The sequence below is a fragment of the Notolabrus celidotus genome, chromosome 5, assembly GCF_009762535.1.
Source record: "Notolabrus celidotus isolate fNotCel1 chromosome 5, fNotCel1.pri, whole genome shotgun sequence".
Classification (NCBI taxonomy): domain Eukaryota; kingdom Metazoa; phylum Chordata; class Actinopteri; order Labriformes; family Labridae; genus Notolabrus; species Notolabrus celidotus.
In genome coordinates, this window is record NC_048276.1 from 2,640,265 (window position 1) to 2,649,611 (window position 9,347).

A 9,347-nucleotide genomic window follows, 5' to 3' on the forward strand; every position below is an offset into this window, starting at 1 on the left:
ATTCTGACTCTTGGGACTGAAAGCAGACCAGTACCTGATGATGACCTCAGAGGTCCAGATGGTTCATACAGTAGCAGCAGATCAGCCTAAACCATTCAGGGCTTTATAAACCATCAGCAGGATCTATTTATTTTTTTGAATGTTTTTATTAGACTCAGCCAACATCACAAAACAACAATGCAGCCATCAGACTCACAAAACAGATATAAACAAGATGTTTGAAAACACCTAGTCCACAGTCAGGAAGTAAAGATATGAATAAATAGATAGTACACAATTAAAAAGAAGTGAATACAAACATACAAAATAATAATAATATTAAGATTGTAAAAATTAACACAAAATTAAAAAATATTAATAATAGTAATAATAACAACAATATAAATAATTGTATAAATAGTAATTAGGACAATAATGATAATAACACCAATAATAACAAAAATAAATCCTCACAGTAAACTTCAAAGAAAATAATAATAATTCTGTATACCCCAGATCAGCCCATCAGAGAATTAGCCAAAAAGAAATGAAGCAACAGGCGCCCACCTTATCTGGAAAAGGTCAGTTTTTAACTGTAATCTTGCATTTATACTCTCCATATAAAACATGTCCTTCAATTTGTTCTTCCACCGTGTGACTGTGGGTGTCTGTGGCCTTAACCAGGAGATTGTGATGATTTTCTTTGCAACTAAAAGCAGGACCCTCAGCAGAGCTGCATGGCCACTGTACTCCTCATCCTCTGGTAATATTCCCAGTAGGAAGCAGGAGGGTTCAAATGGCAGTTCTAAACCCAGACAGTTCTTAATTTCAAGTTGAATACCTTTCCAATATATCAGCAGGATTTTAAAGTCTATTCTGTGACAGACAGGACGCCAGTGAAAGGATCTAAGAACTGGAGTGATGTGGTCTACTTTGTTGGTCCTTGTTAGGACTCGAGCAGCAGCATATATGATCACATTGCTGTTTCTTTTTCTTCATGCAAGTTGAAACAGGCAGGCATCTTAACCACCCCAAAATCACCAGAAGAGTTAATGTGACATCACGGTCTCATTGGATGGAGTAAACCAACCACTGAAAACAAGCTAACTTCTGACTGATAGTCTGACACTGCAGCTCTTGTTTTGGTCTTCAGTTCTTGTTTTGGTCTTCCTGCTGGCTTCGTTGACGGTGAGAGGAACAAACTGCAACACCAGCTTCACAAATCAACCAGCTTAAGAATCTTCTTTTAAAAAATGTAAACCCAGCTTTGCTTCCTGTTATATTGAGACAAACACACACCTTAGTCCAATGTTAGCCCACAATCAAGGCCAATGCAATCCAGTCTTAAAATTTAAATCCATTTATAAATATTCTGGCAGTAGCCTGGAAGCAGTGATTGAAACATGGCTGTGAGTTTATTTTCTGGTTCCTCCCTCACAGTCTGAGCGATGTAATCAGCCTCCCTTTCCATCTGGTTTAAGCATTAAACTCCTGGGAGGTTCACACTCAGACGCACTACATCACTGCAGACAAATTGAGGCGTGAATGCAACCAAGACACACTAAAGATCCATTTGGCAAAAGCTACCATCTCCCACTGGTGGTCAAAGCAACATTTGGTAACATTTAATGTAAGTTCAGCTGGGAACTATACACACAGTACAAACTTAATAAAAGGAAAGTTAGTGGGATTCTGTCAGAGAGTGATTTCAGCAGACGGACACTTCACGTCCAGGTGTGAATGCAATCTGAATAAATCACATCCAGTCATAATCTGAATTGACTCTGCAGGAGAAGACGACTTTAAAGAGGCCCTCTGAACCGCCTTTCTGTCTCTGCTCTGTCTCTTATTTGTAATTTAATCTCTCTGTCCGTCTGCTTTATTTCTTTCTCCTGGTTTATGTCATTTCAACTCATCCAGTCTTCTTCTTCTTCACTGCTTTTGTACTCACAGGTCTTTTTCATATTGGCACCCACGACTTTGTCCTCTTCATCCGAGGCAAATACATCTTCATTTGCCTCCACTGTTTGAACTTTGACACATGCAGAGGATGCAAATACATTTGATTATGTAAATTGGAGATATAGGTTACATAGTTTGTATGTGTATGGTGAGAAAGAGACTTCAGCTATCCAGCCGGTCAGCTTTCTCTCGCTTTTTCCTCCTCATCCACTCTAAGCTCCATTATGAAACAAACAAACAACCGAACAGCATAACTCTACACTCGCCTTTTCATCTTGTATTCCCTAAGATCTCCAATCTGCACCAAAATGTCTGAAAACTGAACAGAAACAGACTCTTGTACAATCCAGACTCTGCAGGTTGAACGTCTGTTGTGTCCCCTTCCGCTCTCTGTGACCACCTGTTGTGTGTCCAGATACTCAGCTCTCTCCTTATTCAACATAAACTACACTCCAGTCTCAGAAAACAATTAAATGCACTCTTTCTAGGTAATTCAACAAACCTAAAGAGTCACATTGAAGGCAGACGTGTCCTCTGGGATATTGGGCTGCATTGATTAAATTCAGTTTGTTACACTGAATCATATTTGGCTGTCTTTGACTTTCAGAACTTACAGACTTTTGTGATCAACTTTTTAGATATGCACATGTGCATGAGAGAGACTTTAGAAAAAGTTAAGCTAAGACAGCAGGGGTAGCAGACAGCTAGAACCAGAGGATTAAAATAAACATGACATGTAGCGATACATCCTTGAGTTCAAACCTAGTTCATCATACGTCTGAATAAAACTCAGGCTGTTTTTGAAACCGCCTACTATACTAGCTGCTGATTTGGCCAAAATTCAGTATGTAGTAAGTGAAAAAGAGCAAAATCTGCAGTATGATACACTCCCTGGATGTCTTACTGTTTTAGGAAAATTTCACAGTATGCATCGGACCAGTCTCCTTTGCGTAGTTTCCCATGATGCACAGCGCTAAAGTTACGCTTTTTATTTAAATTATTTTTTGACGATGGCACTCAGTTTTTTAAGTTATTTTTTGGGGCTCTTTTTGCCTTTTTATCTGACAGGACAGCTGAAGATAGACAGGAAACGTGGGGAGCAGAGAGTGGGGGAAGACATGCAGGAAATGGTCGACCGGTCGGGAGTCGAACCGCCGACCCTGTGACGAGGACTGCAGCCTCTGTATGTGCGGCGCTTAGACCGCTAGGCCACCAGCGCCCCGGCACTCAGTTTTTCGGTGCTGTGAAAATCATTAAAGGTGACATATCACGCTTGTTTCATCAATATATATTGGTCTAAGAGGTCCCCAAAACATGTCTTTAAAGTTTATGCTCAAAAAAACACTTTGAAATCAGATTTTGGTCTGCCTGAAAAACCCTCTTCTTCAGCCCTCCTCAGAACACTCTGTTTTCTCTCTGACCACGCCCCCTCAGGAAGTGGGTGTGGCCTCGGCTGTCCAGCACGTTGATCTAATGTTTACATGTTGGCTGAATATACACGGCTGCTCACAGACCCGCGTTACTTCAACCCTCTGAATCTGATCCAGAATCTGATCCTGACGGAGAGGCGCCTGCAGCAGGACCTTTCTGAACCATTGGTCACAGATTTAGTGTTTCTTGTTGTTTTATTTGTCAGTATGTCGACGTGTGTCTTGGTACACAGCTACAGCTAAGACATGTAGCTATGTAGCTATGCTAACTAGCGCTAGCACTTATCAATGATAAATCAAAATCATCCACTAGATCTTCAAATCTGCAGACGTGGGGAGTAAAACCGACCTTTGTGTTTATTAAGACAGCCTACAACTAGCATGCCTCCCTCCTAAGCTCCTTGTTAGCACACGTGTGTGCAGGGAATGAAAAACGGAGGAGGGGTTGAGTTGTATTTTATACAGTCTATGGGCTGAACAAGCTCCGAGCTCTGACTCCGTGACAGACCGGATATTGTTGTTACGTAACAAAAACACGGAAGTCTGAAACGGCTGGTTTCACACACATTTACAGAAAGGTGGAGAAATCAGAACAGGGGCAGAATGGATTCTTTTCATTTTCAGGGGGTTTGTAGACAGGCCAGGGAAACATATTTCAGGTAGAGAACCATTAAAAAGTCCATTTTGCATGATATGTCACCTTTAAATTCCATATAAACCACATCTTAACTTTTTAAATTATAAGTGATGCTAAAGAAGCAGTTTTGCGATCAGCCTGGACGTTGTTTACTTATGCTTTCCAAAACAGGAAATCCAGTGACGTCTCGCTCAGCATCCTGCAGACCAGATCCAACAGAACAGTCAGACTACATACTAAATTTTCATTGGTAGTTTGTCACAGGCTGTCTCGAAAACAGCATCAAACTTTGCAAGAGCACAGCTGTTCTCACTATTCTCACCCCAGAATAATCTATTATTTTAAAAAGTATAATTAGCATCTGTATTCATTGAACACAGAGTGTTAGCAGCTATATTTATTAATTTCCATAACTTAATAATGCCCGACCAACCCAATGTTGTTTTGAGAAAGTAGATTTTCTCCATTCTGGCGACAGGTTTTTAAACACTTTTTACTGGAAATAGAAAAACAAGGTGTCATGTGGACAAAGAGCCAAACGTACAGAACTCTTAAACACATCCTCTCTCTCCTCCTTGTTCAAAGATAGACTTTGTCGCTCGTCTTGACCTCCACGTCGTGTCTGTCTCTTACTCTTGTAACTGCTTTCTTCTCTCTCCTTCTTCTTTTTCTCTCCATCTTTCCTGAGAGCAACAAAAAAAACAACTTGCTCCAATCTCCTGACCTGCAATCCCTCAGGTTTAAACCAATTATGATATTTTATTTTGCATCAATCTATTTGATTTCTCTCCCTTCTCTCTCTCATGGCATTTGGAATCTTATTGGGTCTCAGTCTGCACCATGAGTTTGTCTTGTATCACATCGGTCGTATTGAATACAAATCCGCATCGTCCAATCAAAGCAGAGCTGGACGCCGACGTTCCTCCTCCTCCTGCTGTCTTATTTGTCCTTATAAAGGTGTTCAAATCTCTGCTGTCCCGGTTCCTCCTCCACTCTGCATCAGTTTTTCAGTACAATAATATGAATGTTGCAGGAGTTTATCCTTCTGTATTCTTTGTTTCAAAGAATGTTGTGCCATTTGTTAATAACAAAGAGAACTATTGAACATATATGAAAAAGAAGAGCTATTTTAAATTATTTTTTGGCTTTTTTTGCTATATTTATTTTCTTGTATTAGAATCTTCTTTGTAGGAGGGAAAATCAAAAAATGTATTTTTCATTAGTGCGAAAAACCTATTTTCTTCCTTTTTGTACAATTTCGATGTTTTAAGCGAGACTTTGAAAAAGCAATATGATGATGATGACGATGTTTCCTGTGACTGTATCTGCATGCTGTTTGTGTTGCCTTAATGATGGCTGCATCCCACTTTGAGCCCACCCAACCCCCCCCAATCTGTGTCCCCCCCCTCCCTCTTCAACTCCAACCTTCATCTGATGGAGTCCCAGTTCCACCTGATCCAGTCCAGACCAATCCAGTCCAGTCCAGTGCAGTCAATAAAGCAGTGCTTTCTGTGTACACCAACCTCTCTGCCTCTCTGTCCATCACACGATCTAACGTCTCCCTGAGCTTTTAGAACTCTTCTCCTGAGTTTAAAAGACACTTGAATTGACAAAATGTTCTTTTTCAGCTCCAGGTTAATCTTTAAAATCTTAGAAAGGTAGAAAGAAAGGTACTTTATTGATCCCCAGGGGGGAAATTCAATTTTTTCACTCATGCTATTTTGGACATGCTACACATAGAGTTTTTTTGGTATATACATACAAATGCACACACATGCAGTGAACATGCTTAGGGAGAGACGTCAGAGTGAGGATACTGCCGTCAACCAGCGCACCCCGAGCAGTTGGGGGTTCGGCACCTCTCCAGCCACCAGTCCACTTGCCAAACTTCGTCCATACTGGGACTCGAACCAGCGACCCTTCGGTTCCCAAGCCAAGTCCCTATGGACTGAGCTACTGTCGCCCCCTACCTTAACCTTTCTTAGATGACATTGTTGTAATATATCTTATTTTTCAGTATATGTTCCTATTTTCTGCAACTGCAATCACCTTCACATTTCAATTCAGTAATGTGTTTTTAAGTGACCTACAACAAGAAGTTAGAGATTTATGTTAAAATAATAAACACTATATTTGCTGATGCTGAAACATTTGATTAGGATAAGTCAGGAGATGAGGGGTGTTCCTTAAAGAGTATCAAGACAATGTTTAAAGAAAAGGTTAAAAAGGCCAACCCGGGGTTGCTGGTGGCCTAGCGGTCTAAGCACCCCATGTACAGAGGCTGCAGTCCTCGTCGCAGGGGTCGCCAGTTCGATTCCTGGCCAGTGGACCATTTCCTGCATGTCTTCCCCCACTCTCTACTCCCCACATTTCCTGTCTCTCTTCAGCTGTACTATCTAATAAAGGCAAAAAGGCCAAAAACATAACTTAAAAAAAAAAAAAAAAAAAAAAAGGCCAACCTGCCCGTGCTGCAGGATGAAAAGCTGGAAGGTTGCAAAAGTTGTTCTGGGGATTTGTGCACCACATTTTGTGGTGATCTGTCAAATACTTACAATGTTACAATGTTACAATGTCATTTAGCAGATGCTTTTATCCAAAGCGACGTACATACGAGAACAAGAACAACACAAGCAAAGAATTAGACAAGAGGAAACAAGATCAGTACGAGTAACAAAGTGCTTCAAGTCCATTTGGGTGCAGGTACTGCCAAGCAGTGTAAAGGCAATGCACAAAAGTAAGTAAGGAACATCTACAATGAAGCAACCAAACAATTATTATCATCATTATTATCATCAACAATTAACATCACTACAATAATGACTAAAGTACCAAGTGCTGGGTCACTCCAGACCTGAACACCGATTCCCAGAGTAGAGCAGGACAGTGTGAGTCAACTGTAGCTGGAAGACATGATCTGCCACTGGGGACAACAGTGGAGAACAGTCTAGCTAAGTGCATAGTGCTTGCTAAAGAGCTGGGTCTTTAGCTGTCTTTGGAAAGAAGAGAGGGACTCTGCAGATCGAATGGAGTACTTGTTGAGATATTTCACTAAGAGCTACAAACTCAGGGGGGTGCTGGGAGAAAAGTCAGGATGACACCAAAGTCAGCAGGATGCACCCTCTGCAGTGGTGGACAAAGTACACAGCTTCATTACTTAAGTCAAAGTATAGATCCTCCAGGTCAAATATTACTCCAATACAAGTGAAAGGTGTTCTTTCAGATTATTACTTGAGTTAAAGTACTGAAGTACTTCCTTTTAAAGGAATATATTGTGTTTTCGTGGGCTGCACGGTGGTGCAGTGGGTAGAGCTGTTGCCTCACAGCTAGAAGGTTCCTGGTTCAAATCCCCTGCCGGGCAGGTGCCTTTCTGTGTGGAGTTTCAGGGTTCCCATGCGTCCTGGAAAACCTGGAAAACAGTTGACCAGTTTTCCAGTCCTGGAAAACACCTGGAAAATGGGAGAAAAAGTAAAATGTCCTGGAAAATGATTCCAACATGACTGCATGTGACCTGACAAGGTTAGAAAAAACACATCTCCATTCAACATTTGTGGCCATTTTTGTCATTCAGTTCTATTTCGGTCAATTTATGCACTGATCCTCTGATTATTATTATTATTTATTTATTTCAGTAAGGCAGCTTCCAGAGTCCTTTGCTGGCTCTTTTGTTTTTTTCTTAGCTAATTTAATATTTTTTGAGAAAAGAGAAAGCTGAGATGAGAGTTGCCCATCATTGTTACTTGGTTGCACTAATTAAGTGAAGTACTGTGCATCTGTGGTTGCATTGTTCAATTAATTTGCCATCATTTTTAAGCATGTAGGAGATGATTTCATGGATAGCCATAGACTGCACGTCTTTCAATGTAGACTTCCACTGAGAGGAACATATTAGACTATTTAGGAACTAAATTAGGAACTCAATTTAGACTGTCATACCAGCTTGATCATCTCTGAAAATGTCCTGGAAAATGATCTCTGGAAAAGAGTGGGAACCCTGAGTTTGCATGTTCTCTCCATGCATGCATTGGCTTCCTCCCACAGTCCAAAAACATGCTCACCAGGTTGATTGATCACTCTAAATTGCCCGTAGGTGTGAGTGTGTGTGTGTGAATGGTTGTCTGTCTCTCTGTGTTAGCCCTGTGATAGGTTGGCGACCTGTCCAGGGTGTACCCTGCCTTCCGCCCGAAGCCAGCTGGGATAGGCTCCAGCCCCCCATGACCCCTAGGTAAGGCAAGGCAAGGCAGCTTTATTTGTATAGTGCATTTCATACACGAGGGCAACTCAATGTGCTTTACATTAACACATTAAAAGCATTGGAGACATTCAGACAGGCATAAAAGAACATAATTAAAATGACAAATATAATAAAACAGAAAAGAAAAGGAAAATTAGAAATATATTAAAAATTACATTAAAATTACAATAAAAGTGAGTTAAAATAATCTGAGATAGGAAGGCAGTGGCAAATAAAAAAGTCTTAGTCTTTGATTTAAAAGAGGTGAGAGTTGGAGCAGACCTGCAGCTTTCAGGGAGTGTGTTCCAGATATATGGTGCATAATGACTAAACGCTGCTTCAACATGTTTCCTTCTGACTCTTGGGACTGAAAGCAGACCAGTACCTGATGACCTCAGAGGTCGAGGTGGTTCATAAAGTAGCAGCAGATCAGCCTAAACCATTCAGTGCTTTATAAACCATCAGCAGGATTTTAAAGTCTATTCTCTGACCGACAGGAAGCCAGTGTAGAGATCTAAGAACTGGAGTGATGTGGTCTACTTTGTTGGTCATTGTTAGGACTCGAGCAGCAGCATTCTGTATGAGCTGCAGTCGTCTGATGGACTTTTTAGGGAGTCCTGTAAAGACCCCGTTACAGTAGTCTAGTCTGCTAAAGATAAATGCATGGAGGAGTTTTTCTGCATCCTGCTGAGACATGAGTCCTTTAATCCTTGATATATTCTTAAGGTGATAGTAGGCGGACTTTGTAATTGTCTTAATGTGGCTGCTGAAATTAAGGTCTGAGTCTAAGACTACACCAAGGTTTCTGGCTTGGTTTGAACATTTCATCTGTGCAGATTGGAGCTGAGCAGTAACCTTTAACCTTTCTTCCTCCAAAAACAATCATTTCAGTTTTTTCTTTGTTTAACTGAAGAAAGTTCTGTCTCTTGTCCAGTCATTGATTTGTTCAATGCATTTACTCAGTGTTTGTATGGGACACTCTATCCCGCTAACGGGATAAGCGGTCAAGGTAATGGATGGATGGGTGGATATTGTGTATTTGTCTTTTTATAAATGCACTACAAAAAGTAAAGATTTTGACTTTACATATTTTTTTTATTTTTACTAA